Genomic DNA, 15,414 nt, shown 5'->3' with positions numbered 1-15,414 from the left:
TCGCCAGCACCCATCTCCCTACCGTCTTGACACGCAATACCAAGCGGAGAATTGCTTGGAGGCCCGATGCGTTCCCAATGGGGAGTCGTCCATTCACCATACCGGTCTGGGCGGGGAGAGGCTACCCTCCAACGGGCGCATCGTGTGTCCTGCCAATCTCCGCTCGCAGGGCTCGCTGGGTGGCCCGGTGCGTGCCCCGCTTGACGCAGGCGCACCGTGTGTCCTCCCAGCGATCGCTCTGCCCTTCAACTGTCCCTCGATCGATTTGACCAGAATCGAACATGGGACATATCATTTCTCAGGTGTCAATCCGTACGTCCTTTTAATCACGCGGCACAATTTTGGATTGAGATGGACCTTCTACTGACGCGGCGTGTTGCGCGGAAGCGCGGACCGCTTGAACCATCGGAACATAAGGGCGGTCTTTTCCACGACCATCACAGAGATGAGTCTTAGATCGGCTTTACTCAGACCAAGTTCACGGAGCAAGGTAGCCGATTCCGGCGCCCAAACTCCGCGCCAACTCAGAGTGATGGTAGAGACAAGTGGTACATTTTCACTTTCAAACTTGTTCCTTACCCAGTCGAGGACTTCCGGAGTGTCGTAATACTTTCTTTTTCTGACATGTTCGTCCGACAACTTAACAGTATCACTTTTTATTTGGGTATCCAGTATCACCGGTTTGCCGTTCTTTTCTGCAATAATATCCGGTTTTCGGATACCCGCCGGTGTTGGAATCCTCGGCTCCTCAATAACCACGAACCTACGCTGTCGCAGCCGACCACATGCGAAGCGCGAGACTGCGTCATGTCGCTGGACCGTTCCACCATGGGTTCGAATACATGCTTGGGAGATGTGATTTAGAGATTACTTTGCACGACAACCCGCATCACGCCATCCTTCATTTCCCTGTCCCCGTCTACCACGGCTCGACCTGGATCCGGTGGGGAGCAGGTTGCCCCTCACTTTCACCGAGTCGATGAAGGCTCTACCGGATTGGAGCCTAGATCGACCGAGAACCCAGTCATTTGGCTCCGGTACTCTGCTCGCTTCCAGTAGACCTCGCCCGTCCACAGCTTGGTGCAAAAGTTTAGCCGTGATAACGTCCGCCTGCTTGATAGACCTGGGACGCTCTCCACCGTAATGCAGGTTGTACGTGTTCCGGCTCCTCACCACATCACCCAGTTTCGTTCTGATGACAGCCCTTACGTATGGGCTGTCCGATTGTTCAAGCCCTCGCATCCTTTTCTCGCGCAAGATGGGAATCGTTACTGAAAACTGGGGCAAGCCCAGTCCGCCATCCGCCGACCGGGCATGAAAGTACGCCACAGGAGTATCCTTTGGCAACCTCAGCCACAGTCTAATATGATGGCGCATTTGCACATCCAACTTGCGGAGAGTCCCTCTTCTGGCTGCTCCCAGGACTAGGCCGTGCTGGAGCTGGGGTATGAGGTGGTCTCGCAGCATAAACATTCTCTGTTGAGGCTTTATGGGGGCTCGCCTTAAATTCCTCAGCCCCTTCTCGAGGGCGGAGCCATCAGATGGCGCCGCTCCGCGGGGAAGGAACTGGATACCCAGATACTTTAACTGGCTCGCAGCATCTAGCACGCTTAGGTTTTGCTGCCCGAGGTAGAACACTTCAGAAGTGTCCACTACGTATCGCTTCGCCTTTGCGTCGATGGTAATCGCTAGAGTCGCGGATTTCTCCACGTTCAACACCAGACCGGCCGCAGACAGACGGGTTTGCACCGCATCCATAGATCTCCGGAGCCCGGACGATGTGCGCGCACACAAGACGAGGTCATCGGCAAATGCCAGAGCCGGCACCAATGTTTCTCCAAGTCTTGCCCCCACTCCATCTGGAATGTTTCTCAACACCTCGTCCAATACAGAATTGAACAAGATGGGGGAGAGGGGGTCGCCCTGTTTTACTCCTCGGGTCATTGAAATTGGTAGATCGCGGCAACAGTCCAAGTACGTCACACAACCATCATACGATTGTGCTGTATAGCTGAAGAGGGGTGACGGAGCACCCATCCTCGCAATCGCATTTAGTATCGCACCGTGGCTAACGGAGTCAAAGGCCTTCGAGACGTCCAGCACTGCGAGACGCAAAGGTTGAAGGTTCTGGGTGGCATCTCGGAGAATTGCATCGAGAAGCATGGTGTTTTCAGCACACCCATCGCCTTTCCTAAACGCACGTTGCGCTGGGTGCAGCTCAAAGGCCGATGAGCACCGTTTGGCGATTAACTTATGGTGGAGACGCACAAGGTAACTGCTGATCATGATCGGCCGGAACTCGGAGGCATTATTAGGTTCATCAGTCTTTGGGATAAGCACCGTTCTGTGCTTCTTCAGACATAGCGGTAAGTATCCCGCAAACAACCACAGATTGAACATCTTGCTCAGACAGTTGTTCGGTATGGAACGGATTAGCCGAAGGCTAATACCGTCCACACCGGGTGCGCCATTTCTCAATAGTGCCTTTTCCCTTTCCACATCCTGAGATGTGATCGGTCGCACCAGCTGCCAACATATTGTTGTGGTTGACGAAATTCGCAAACCACCATTCAGGTCCCTTAGGTGAGATATCTCTGTAAGTATATGTGTTGTTCGGCCCAAACCCGTTGTTTCGAGGGAATAAATGTCATTCAGTCGGGCTGCGACTCTTCAGGATAGCCGTTTTTCTTTTACTATCTTTATTTTGGACCAGCCGCCATTACTACCACCACCAACCACGTCTCAACAGCCATCACACAACAACCACCAACCACAACGCCGCTTCACAACAACCACCAACCACAACTCCGCTTCGCAACAACAACCACCAACCACAACGCCGCTTCACAACAACCACCAACCACAACGCCGCTTCACAACAACCACCAACCACAACGCCGCTTCACAACAGCAACCACCAACCACAACGCCGCTTCACAACAACAGCCACGACCTTTACCGTCACAACTCGCCACCATCGCATCCCCACCATTCTCGCGCCACTTGTGGGCACCGATACTGGACTCGTGTAGGGCGCGCACCGAGCAGCGTGTTCAGAAACATCACAGACTTTCCGAGAAAAACGGATCAAAAACGACTCACGCCCACTTCTGTTCCGTCCTATCGGCGAGCTGGGGCGATTTGGCCCCGCCTCCAGGGCGTTGGAGTGAGGACGCTATATGCAAAATCATGGATCAAAAAGCATTCACGCCCACTTTTCCTCGGTCCAATGGGGAGCCAGTTAGAGAGGTGAAGGGTCGGAGGCAGAGGGTCAAAGGTGAAGGAGCGAAGCCACGGGGCTTATATAAACGGCTGCGTTCGTCAGTCAAGGCAGTTCAGTTGGCAGTTGTGAGTTCGGAGGGGAGAAGTCAAGAGTGAAGAGTTGGGACGAGCCAAGAGAGGAGACGGAGAGGGCGATTAGACGGAGCTGTGGAGAGGTGGCGGCGGCGAAGGCGGACGAGGGGGTGCTCGCGTCGGTGCCGGGAGCTGCAGAGGGAGAGGCCAGCAACGCGACCGAGGTCGAGGAAGAGACGCTCGTCGCAGGACCCGAGACAGGGTGATATCCTCCTCCCCCCCGAGCATCAACAACCCCCTCCTGTTTCCCCCCGTGCTGAGATAGTGCGACAAGGGGGCCCCTTTCCCACCCCCTACCAGACACTGTCCGCGAGGCCCGCGGAGTTGGGGCGCCACCGCCGCTCTGCGTCTCATCATCAGACGGGTAGGCCCGCGGAGTTGGGGCGCCACCGCCGCTCTGCGTCTCATCAGACGGGTAGGCCCGACACGGTCTCGGCCCCAGGCCCGTCTACCCCCCTCATCCTGGAGGGTGGTTCTTTTTCTTTTGCTTTGGGAATATGTGTTGTCGGCGCCGTCTGTGAAGTAAAATTGTATAAGTGTTGCCGTGTGCTCGGTAGTCGGATAGCTCTGCATTGTGTTTCTTCTTTTATATTTGCTTTTTGTGTAATATTGTGTTTCTTCTCCTTTTACATGTGCTTTTGGTGTAATTGTATATGTGTGCTTCCCGTTCATCGCGAAATAAATGTGAGTTATGTTGAACTGTTTTCCCGCTTCGCTTCGTCTTTTCTTTCATTGAATCTCCATCTTGCTTCACGTAAAGGGTTGGTCATGGGCTAAAACGCCCGATAATTAATCGAACCGTCGAGGCCGACGAATAACACCGCTCGGTTATCCCGATAGTACGGAACGGGTCGCTTAAAGTGGCCCGTGTCCAAAGTCGACCTGCGGCGAGGTGCGATCGCCCGGTCCACCCTCCGTGTGGGTACTTAGGTAGGTCGAATTTGGCGAGCAACCCTATCCCACGCGGGGGCCGATTGGCACGATCGTGGTGAGACCGAAAGGTCCACCCGTGACTAGTTCCCGGCGTTAGTCCGAGAGGGTCACGACTGGATTGTCCGTCCGGTGGGCGACGTGCCGCGATTCGAGTTACGTGGACGTCCGCATGCCGGCGGGCGCGAATCCGCAACAATATCTTCATGTTTTCCAGATGTTCGGCACCCACTTCTGACTCCCTCTCAAAGACATCTTTCCAGAAGCGTTGCGTTTCTGTGGGATCCACAGAAAATTTCCTCTGACCCCAGGACCCATCAATACACTGTCTGGCGGCACGGCCTGGGTTCACGCGAATCAATTTTTGAATCGCGGCGAACTCAGTTCTGCGAGCCTGCCTCCTCGCCACCTCGTTGCCCTCGACCCGAGCACGGAAGGGAGTATTATACTTACTGCCAATTCGTTCTACACTCTCATTGTTCTTTCGGACTGTCTTTCTCATACGACCCCCGGTGCCTCCGACTGGGCGAACATTGCTTCTCACACTCGATGTTATCGTTTTCGCAATAACCTCAAGCTCGTTCCGAAGTTCCTCAGGACTAACCAAGTGCAGCCGACCGATCAAATCGTCCAGTCGGTGCTCGCTCCAAGCTGTTGTCCCTTTTGGTAGCCCTTTTATGTAATTTTTAATGTTATCTTGCCACTTGTCATCTTTCTCACTTTTCTGGTTGGAGTCTGCCAGACCAACCTCCACATAGGATGGGGGAACCAGTTCCCTCACTTCTATTGTGGGTAAGTTCGTCTCATCTGTGGTATTGCCATCGTCGCGAGGGTGTGCACACGATTTAGGGGGGAGCCCCGTCTGCATGATATTTCCCGGGGCTCGCTCTCTCAATCTGGATTCTACGAGAGCTTTATAAGCGGGTTGCCTCCGCTTCCCCTTGATGGCCTCCAATGACCGTCCGGGCATAAACTGCATCAATGCTTGATTGATGAGTCTTACGCCATCACGTGTTAGCTGTGCCTCACGGACGGCCATGGAGTACACCTCCTCGTCGTCCCATCGTCCCAAGGTGAGTGCATCCCAGACCCGCAGCAAGCCCGATCTCTACTTGGTACAATCCCCGATGGGGATTGTTCCGACTCTCGCGACGTGGACGTGGAGATCTTAGGCACATTGGGGCCAGAGGCCCGAGGCATTTCGAAGCGATTTATCACTCAATCAAGACTCGAATACTCGTTGGTCGATACTCAGAATTCGATCAAGAATAGGACTTGTCGCTCGATCAACACTCGGATCTCTGACTCCATAAGAGATGCATAAGAGACTTAAGAGAGTCATAGTTACTCCCGCCGTTTACCCGCGCGTCGGTGAATCTCATCACTTTGACATTCAGAGCACTGGGCAGAAATCACATCGCGTCCACACTCGATCGCCGGCCATCGCGATGCTCTGTTTTAATTAAACAGTCGGAATCCCCTTGTCCGCACCGGTTCTCAGGCGACTGTCGGTCGCCGGCCGAGGCGCGCGCGCGCACCCGAGCCTCGCTCCATCGCACCTTTGCCCAACGACCGAACCTCGTGAGGCTCGGAAGAGGACGCGAGACGCGGCGGGTCCGGGCGGACCGCGCGCACGCCGCAGCCGGAGCGCTCCACGGGGAGGCAACGGCTCACGTTCGCAACAGAGTCCCTCACGCTCCGAGACCGCCGCCCGGCCGATCCGGCCCAAGACGCCCGACGCCGACGCCCCGCGAGAGGGCACGGGCCTGCCGGCGCGAAGGCGGGGATCGATGGCACGCACCGACACGCGACCGCGTCCGGGACGGAGACGAGACCGGCCGAAGCGTCTCGCCCGCCCCACGCCGAGACGCTCCCCACTCCGCGGCCGCACGTTTGACCCCCGACGGGACGCGCGGACGACGAGCGCCGCGGCCGAGCTCCCGCCGCGAAACCCCCCCCCGCACCCCCACGAAGGAGGGGGGGGGAGAAAGCGACGGAAACGCGACCGCAAAACGCGGGCCGCCGCGCGCCACGCGGAGCGCTCGACAACGGTAGAGAAAAGACGCCCCGGCGAGGAGTGGGGCGGGACGGCCCCGACCGGCACCCCGCACACACCTCCCCGGACGGCGACGGCGAACGGCGCGGCCGAACGCACCGCCCACGCCGGCGGTAGAACCCGACGCCACGCCGCGTGACGTCGGCGGACCGGACGACGGGCCGGGAGCCCCGCGGCCCCGGGAAACGGAGGGTCGCCCGACCGCGAGCGCGTTCCCGTACACCGCTTCGCACCCCGGCTCGACCGACCCAGCCCTCAGAGCCAATCCTTGTCCCGAAGTTACGGATCTGGCTTGCCGACTTCCCTACGGATCGCACCAGAGGCTGTTCACCTTGGAGACCTGCTGCGGATATGGGTACGGCCCAGAGCGAGATTCAGTCATCGCACCCGGATTTTCAAGGGGCGGCGAGGGCCCGCCGGACGCCGCAGGAGCCGCGACGCTCCGCAGGGCGTGGGCCCTTATCTCGGGTAAAACCCATTCCAGGGCGCCCGTCCCTTCACGAAGAAAAGAAAACTCTTCCCGGCACCCCGCCGCCGTCTCCAGGCGCGCTTTGCGTTACCGCAACGTTGGGCGGCCGCGACGAGCACAAAGTGCAAGCACGCGAACCAAACAAAGTCCCCCGACCTTTCTCCGCACTCTGGGTTCGGGGATCTGAGCCCGATTCCCTTTCGCTCGCACCGGGGCGGATGGGAGCCCATCGCCCAACATCGTCCGCAAGGCCTTCGCCTGTCACTTAGGACCGACTCACCTATGTCCAAGCGCTGTTCACATGGAACCCTTCTCCACCTCGGCCTTCAAAGTCTCTCGTTTGAATATTTGCGATGACCACCAAGATCTGCACCCACGGCGGCTCCACCCAGGCCCACGCCCAAGGCTTCAGCGCCACCGCGGCGGCCCTCCTACTCGACGCGGCGTACGGACCGCGCGCCGCGTGACGGCGACCCGCGAAGGAACGGTACATCGCTGGCGACGGCCGGGTATAGGCCCGACGCTCGAGCGCAATCCATTTTCAGGGCCAGTTGATTCGGCAGGTGAGTCGTTACACACTCCTGAGCGGATTCCGACTTCCATGGCCACCGCCCTGCTGTCTCGACCAACCAACACCTTTTGCCAGGGCTCCGATGAGCGTTCGCGTTCGGCGCCTTTACCCGGCGTTCGGTTCATCCCGCAGCGCCAGTTCTGCTTACCAAAAGTGGCCCACTGGGCAGCTCGCATTCTTCGCCCACGCGCCACGCGCACGTAGCGCGACGCGCGCGCCCGGCTCCGAAGCTGCGAGCCGGGCGTCTTACCCATTCAAAGTTTGAGAATAGGTTGAAGCCGTTTCGGCCCCAATGCCTCTCGTCAGTCGCTTTACCGGATAAAACTGTGCATCCAGCGAGAGCTCCAGCTATCCTGAGGGAAACTTCGGAGGGAACCAGCTACGAGATGGTTCGATTGGTCTTTCGCCCCTACGCCCGGGTCGTACGATCGATTTGCACGTCAGAACCGCTGTGGGCCTCCACCAGGGTTTCCCCTGGCTTCGCCCTGCCCGGGCGTAGCTCACCATCTTTCGGGTACCAACAAGTACGCTGTGGCTCCGTCCGCCTCCGCCGGCACACGCCGGACGGAGAGCGCAGGACGGGCCGGCGGTGCCCCTCGCCCCTGCCACGGCGGCGAGGATCCCGCCCGACGGTGTCGCGCGCCAGCACGAGGGGAGCCCTCACCGCTTGCCGGCGGTTCGGGCCGGAACGGCGCGAGACGAGACGCGAGAGGGTGCCCACCGAGAGAAGAGTAACGAAGCCACCGGACCCGAGGAGCACCGCGCTCGCACCAGCACCCGCACCACCCGACCCGGCCGCCGAGCGGACGGGACGCCTTAACCCGACCGCGCGCGCACCGCACACTTTCATTGCGCCCCCGGGGTTTCTTTCGAGCCCTTCGACTCGCGCACGTGTTAGACTCCTTGGTCCGTGTTTCAAGACGGGTCGGGTGGGATTCCGACCCTCGCCGCAGACCCCGAGCGCCGGGGACCGCACCACCAACGCGCGGCACGACACGCGCGAGGAAAACGCGCGCGCGGCCGGGAAAGCCGCACAGGGAGAGGACGGGCCCCGGAGGACCCGAACCCCCCGAAGGGCCCCGACTGACACACGAAGCCCTCGGCGCGCCGGCCACGAGGACGCGGATACGGCCCCTGCCGGAGGCGCACGGCACCGCGGCGCCGCACCGCGGTCGACGACGCACTGAGAACAGTTCGCCGCCAGTCGACGGAGCAGAGGGCGGCGGAGGCGCCCCGGACGCGCGAGACACGGCCGCTTTCGCGAAACCACGCTCGCACGCGGCGCGGCATCAGACTTTTCTTTCCGTCCAGTTTCCCTCGGTCCCGGGGCGAGCGAACGCTCTCGACAGGCCCCCGCGACGGGCGCGGCCCGGTGCCTCCCCCACGACGACGCGCGAAGGCGCGACGCGGAGAGCACCGGTCGCAGGCCCCGCCACGGCGCCTCGACAAATCGCAAAGCTCTCGGTCGAAAAACCCAGGCGCTCCTGGCCGCCTCCGGAACCGGTCGCGGCGCACCGCACGCGGAGAAAGTGCACCGGGCGGCGGACGAGTCCGCCGAGGGGCGAGGCCCGCCCACACGTTGACCGGGATCGTCGAAGCGCACCCGACCCACGAGGGGACGGTCGACGCGACGGCGTCCGGGCGCGGGACGGGTACCGCGACACCCACGACGGGCGACCGACGCCACGGCTGACTCCTCCGGGCGGACCGCGCGGATCCCACCCGTTTACCTCGCAACGGTTTCACGAACTCTTGAACTCTCTCTTCAGAGTTCTTTTCAACTTTCCCTCACGGTACTTGTCGGCTATCGGCCTCGTGCACGTATTTAGCCTTGGATGGAGTTTACCACCCACTTTAGGCGGCATTCCCAAGCAACCCGACTCCAAAGAGACCCGACCCCGGCACGTCGGGGGCCATCGCACCGGCCTGCCACCGTCCATGGAGGAGGCCCCGATCGAAAGGACTTGGACCCCCGAGCGACACCGGGAGGTGCGAGCTCCTGTACGCCACAACTCCACACGCCCGTAGTGCGGGCGGGGATTCGGCGCTGGGCTTTTCCCTGTTCACTCGCCGTTACTGAGGGAATCCTCGTTAGTTTCTTTTCCTCCGCTTAGTAATATGCTTAAATTAAGCGGGTCATCACGTCTGATCTGAGGTCGCAAACATCGAAGTGCTCCCGGAGAGGCACGCCGCCGCGAGAGCGACGCGCTCTTCTTGTCCGGCCACCGGTCCCCGTCGCAACTCACACGTGAGACGCGGAGACTCGGATCTGGCTCTCTGCGCTCTCTCTCCCTCTCTCTCTCTCTATACGCCGTGGTCGCCACACCGACACGGAGCCATGCACGCACGCGCGACGAAGTCGAAGTCGATGTCGAAGTCGAAGTCGAAGCAGGCTCACTCACTCGATGGCCACCGACGACCGCACGCACGCCACGGCCACGGCGGCGGCACGACCAAACAACGCAAAAACAACAACGGTGCTGCATTTCGAAGAGCCGCGACCGTCGAGCGGCCTCGAACTCCCATTCGCGGGAACCACGCAAAGCGCGTAGCGAGGCCCGGCCCACCGAAGCGCGAAGCGCGAAGGAAGGCCAGGACACCCGTGCTCCCGATCGATAATCGAGCGACCCTCAGACAGGCGTGGCCCCGGGTGTGTAGCCCGGGGCCGCAATGTGCGTTCAACGTATCGATGATCAGTGTCTCCTGCAATTCACACCAGTTCTCGCAGTTGGCTGCGTTTTTCATCGACGCACGAGCCGAGTGATCCACCGCTGTGAGTCGTTCCAAGACGATGCTTCATTAAACGCCGACGGCGAAGCTGCGCGCCTCGTCTTCCGTCGGTGGGACAAACCTTCATCGCAACATCGGCCTCGCCTTCGCCTTCCCTCGACGAACGAATCGTCTCGACGGGCGCATCACCTCGACCGCGGTGCGGCGAGAAAGAAAAGAAGGCCTCGCCGCCGCGCAGCTGTGCAGCAGCGCAGACGACGACGACCGCTCTTCGACACCGCGGCGAAGCCACATCCACGGAAAAAAAAATCGTCGCCGACACGGCGTCGACGATCGCGTCTTCCGCACCCTCGGCAGTCTCGACCGAGGGTGCTCCGTGCTCTCGCATTGACCATCGACCATCGACCATACCATGCCATGCCATTATGCCTTCCTTCGAGATGCCGTTATGCCATGCTCATCCCGATAATGATCCTTCCGCAGGTTCACCTACGGAAACCTTGTTACGACTTTTACTTCTTCAAGACAGTCAAGTTCGCTCATCTTTTCGGCGCACCGGCACGAGCCGACACGACGACAACGAGTGCCACGGACGGCCCGTGCAGGGGCTGATCCGAGGATCTCACCAAACCGTCCGATCGGTAGTAGCGACGGGCGGTGTGTACAAAGGGCAGGGACTTAATCAACGCGAGCTGATGACTCGCGCTTACTGGGAATTCCTCGTTCGTGGGACACTGTCTCAAGCCCCAGTCCCCATCACGGACGGGGCTCAGCGGTTTACCCGAGCCTGTCGGCGAAGGGCAAGGTACACGCTGGCCCGTCCAGTGTAGCGCGCGTGCGGCCCCGGACATCGAAGGGCATCACAGACCTGTTATTGCTCCATCTCGCACGGCTTGCAGCCGCTCGTCCCTCTAAGAAGTTAGTCCGCCGGCCACACCGGGGTCGCGGAACTAGTTAGCGTGTCGGAGTCTCGCTCGTTATCGGAATCAACCAGACGGATCGCTCCACCAACTAAGAACGGCCATGCACCACCACCCACAGAATCGTGAAAGAGCTCTCGGTCTGTCAATCCTTCTCGTGTCCGGCCCAGGTGAGCTTTCCCGTGTTGAGTCAAATTGAGCCGCAGGCTCCACTCCTGGTGGTGCCCTTCCGTCAATTCCTTTAAGTTTCAGCTTTGCAACCATACTCCCCCCGGAACCCAGAAACTCCTGGTTTCCCTCATGGCTGCCGGACGGGTCATGCCATTCGACGCCGCCCGATCGCCGGTCGGCATAGTTTACCGTCGAAACTAGGGCGGTATCTGATCGCCTTCGAGCCTCCGACCTTCGTTCTTGATTAAGGAAAACATTCTTGGCAAATGCTTTCGCTTTAGTCCGTCTTGCGCCGGTCCCAGAATTTCACCTCTCGCGGCGCAGTACGAATGCCCCCGGCAGTCCCTCTCAATCATGACCTCCGTCCCGCAAAACCAACAAAATAGGACCGAGGCCCTATTCCATTATTCCCAGCTGCGGTGTACAGGCTCTACCGACCCGCTCTGAGCACTCCAGTTTCCTCAAGGTAAACGCTTCCGGCCCGCAACGGACACTCATCCAAGAGCGTCCGCAGGGCTCCGACAGTCTCGCCGCCGGGGACGGGCGGGGACAGGAAGCGCGCCTCGCGGCACGTCCCCCCCGCGAGCCCCGGCGTGATTTCCAAATACGAGCTTTTTAACTGCAACAGCGTTCGCTACGCTGTTGGAGCTGGAATTACCGCGGCTGCTGGCACCAGACTTGCCCTCCAATGGATCCTCGCACATGGGTTTAAGGTGCACCCATTCCGATAGCAGCGCCTCGACCGAGGCCTGCATCGGTATTTTTCGTCACTACCTCACCGTGTCGGGAGTGGGTAATTTGCGCGCCTGCTGCCTTCCTTGGATGTGGTAGCCGTTTCTCAGGCTCCCTCTCCGGAATCGAACCCTGATTCCCCGTCACCCGTAGCCACCATGGCAGGCGCGAAGCCTGCCATCGAAAGTTGATAGGGCAGACATTCGAATGAAACGTCGCCGGCGCGGAGGCCGAGCGATCTGCCATGGTTTATCCAGAGTCACCATCCCGTGGACGGGCCCACGCCGAGCCCCGAACCCTCCCCGAAGGAAGGGCCCCCGAAGGACCTCACCCCACGAAGGGGAAAGGAAGGGAAGGTGGGCGGGCACCGCGTCGGTTTTTGGTGCTGATAAATGCGCGCCTCCCCACGACGTCAGGGAACCTTCACCCGTGGGGACCGGCGCTCGTTTGCATGTATTAGCTCTAGAATTGCCACAGTTATCCGAGTAACTTCCGAGCGCTCAAAGAGACCATAACTGATTTAATGAGCCATTCGCAGTCTCAACGGGTCCTTCCGTTCGCACTTAGACATGCATGGCTTAGTCTTTGAGACAAGCATATGCGGCTGGCAGGATCAACCAGGGAGCGGCGTGAGGAGCCGCCGTAAAGACCATGACACGCCGACCGTCATGCGCCGCGTGGCGCGTCGCGCGTGCCGGGCCGGGGAGCACCGGGAGAACCGCGCGACCACGCGTCGCGTCGGAACCCCGCCACCGTTGCTGCACCGTTGTGTCGTGTTGTGCCATGCCGACTCGTTTCCCTCTCGCTCGCACGACATCGCTCCCGAGGGATCGTCCGCCTCGTCCCTCTTGTCCTGCACTTGGACTTCGTACTTCGTATCGCCCCGGCGACAACCTCACGCCACGAACAACGTTCAACGTTCGTTCCGTACTTGGTACGCATCTCTCGCGCGCCTCTCGATCGCTGCACCGGTCAGAGGAAGAGAGTCACCGCTCCGACGGCGCGTTAACGGCAGCAGAACGTCGACGACGTCCGCCAGCCGAAAACCCATGTCGCAACCGCAACCTCACACACCGGCGCGCTCGGCGGAAGGAAAGCGGTCAGACAGAGTCAGACCCGAGTGCCCGGGAGGCGCCGATTCGGAACAAGAAACAGTCCGACGCACCGGCACCGGCCGGGCCGAAGACACCACCGGGTCTGACCCGGGGCAGCACGCCCGGCTTCGCAAGTGGGCGAAAGACCGTCGCGGCCACCTCGCTAGGCTCACGTCCATCATACGTGGCGACGCACCACCAAATCCACGGTGAGCGACCAAAGAGCTCGTCGCCCCCCAAAAAAAACACGCAACTGCATACGTCGGCCACCCGAGGAACGAGCGGACATGGACAGGAGACCGTCGAACCTCCAACCTCCGGGCGACCGCTTACTTTCACGTCACCCTTGGTTCGTTACACTCGCCGGCGAAGGCCCCGTGACACAGACGGGGATCCGACCGTCGGCCGAGTGCACGACCACCGGTAAAACTGCTCGGACACGTCGGGCAAAGAATGACGTGAAAGCGGCACGGAGCCACTCGGCACACAAGCTCCCTCACGACGAAAAGGAACCTTCACAGCAGCTGCCCCATACACGGAGAAGACCCGACCGACAAATAGCAATGGAGGGACTCTGGATGAAGAGCAGCAGCGACATCGCCAGTGAATCGGGTCGACGACGAACAAACGCTCGCCGACCCCCGAACTCCCAACGGGTACGTTCGAGGACCGTGACAATCCGCACGAGTGGTGAACCTCGTCACAAGACGTGGTGACCGAAACGCAAACGCCATCGAAACCTGCGTGCGCGCACGCATCCGCCCAAGCATGCGACGGAAGCTCCGAAGAGCAAGATCAAGGCCCATGGGACCCATGATGGGAAAGAAAGCGAAGCCAACGAAGCCGCCCGTGTACGGCACTTTCCCTCTTTCTCGTGGATGCGGCCATCGCAGATATCGAACCTATCGCAGATATCGAACGCTTCACAAATCACACATCACATCACGCCGCCGTTTTCCTACGCTCAACGAGCAGTTGCACCACTCAAGCATGCACGTCCACACTCGTGCGTCTTGCCTCTCCCTCGCTAATGTGCACACGATGGACGATCATGGCTGGCGTCACCGTGGTGAACAGATTAAGCGGTTGCGCGAACGTCACACAGCATCGAGAGCGTCACGGTCGAGTGTTTGAAAATATTTCAACACTTGGAAAACTTAACACCTTTTGAACACTGCAAACCTATTTGGCAACACACACACACACACACACACACACACACACACACACACACACACACACACACACACACACACACACACACACACACACACACACACACACACACACACACACACACACACACACACACACACACACACACACACACACACACACACACACACACACACACACACACACACACACACACACACACACACACACACATACGCTGTCACACACACACAGACACGCTGTCTCACACACACACACGCTGTCACACACACACACACACACACACACACACACACACACACACACACACACACACACACACACACACACACACACACACACACACACACACACGGAAAACCCGATAAACTTCTCTCAATGCTCTTCTTTGACCACACCGCCTGAGCCACACAATATTTTTCATAAGCCACGCCCACTTTCCCTAAGCCACGCCCACGTTACTACGCCACTTCCACTTTCCTTCGCCACTCCCACTTTTCATCAACCACGTCCACCTTCCCGAAGCTCCGCTCACTTTCCTTAGCCCCTCATGAAAAATGACAGTAAATCGTAAATAGACACCCGATTTTTGAAGGACTACCATTTCAGAAATAAAACCTCAATCAAAAATCGCCTCGAGTAAAATTTTCTAAATATCTCTAAGTGTTTAATTCCGAATTCTCGTTTCTCCACATTCAAAACTAAAGGACAAGTATTGAAAATACGGTACGTGGTTTTTCGGCCGCTGCACAGCAGCACAGCAATGGGTGGTTGCTCGGCACCGAAATTCAAACGCGCACATTCCCAGACCATATTGCACCTGTTGGCAAAGTTTCATCGAAATCGGTTCGCTGGTTCGTGCTGTGGAGCCTCGCGTTGCAGACAGACAGACAGACAGACAGACAGACAGACAAGCAGACAGACAGAAACCCTGACAATAACGCATATATCCAGCATATACAGCGAATCCAATAAAAATAATAATAATAATAATTATGAAATCCTTCCATGGCTTACGAAAAGGGACATGTCTTCAATATGATGCTGATAATTGTGACTGTCTTACACATTTGTACCTCGGCGCACACGTTGCCATTCTGAACCTTAATCACCTCTGCTCGCAATTCGGCGAACACACACACACACCACTGACACCACTTACACCCTAACCCTAACTCTGATCCTTACGCTAACCCTCACAGCCCTAACCA

At 59.0% G+C, this 15,414-nt stretch overlaps 1 non-coding gene and 2 pseudogenes across 1 annotated transcript; all 3 read right to left on the bottom strand.

Annotated features, from left to right (window-relative positions):
• Positions 1 to 6,654: 6,654 nt before the first annotated feature.
• LOC147034637 (28S ribosomal RNA) lies at positions 6,655 to 9,516 on the bottom strand (annotated as a pseudogene).
• Positions 9,517 to 10,004: 488 nt separating this feature from the next.
• LOC147034636 (5.8S ribosomal RNA) lies at positions 10,005 to 10,160 on the bottom strand. The gene has a single exon (XR_015050159.1). It is a non-coding gene; the product is annotated as a 5.8S ribosomal RNA (ribosomal RNA).
• A 416-nt stretch (positions 10,161 to 10,576) lies between these two features.
• On the bottom strand, positions 10,577 to 12,557 carry LOC147034635 (18S ribosomal RNA; annotated as a pseudogene).
• Positions 12,558 to 15,414: the final 2,857 nt, after the last annotated feature.

This window comes from Eptatretus burgeri, chromosome 1 (assembly GCF_056783735.1).
Source record: "Eptatretus burgeri isolate ZD-2024b chromosome 1, Ebu_testis_v1, whole genome shotgun sequence".
Lineage (NCBI taxonomy): Eukaryota > Metazoa > Chordata > Myxini > Myxiniformes > Myxinidae > Eptatretus > Eptatretus burgeri.
The sequence above is the reverse complement of the archived record's forward strand: the minus strand, read 5'-3'. Positions and strand labels throughout refer to the sequence as shown.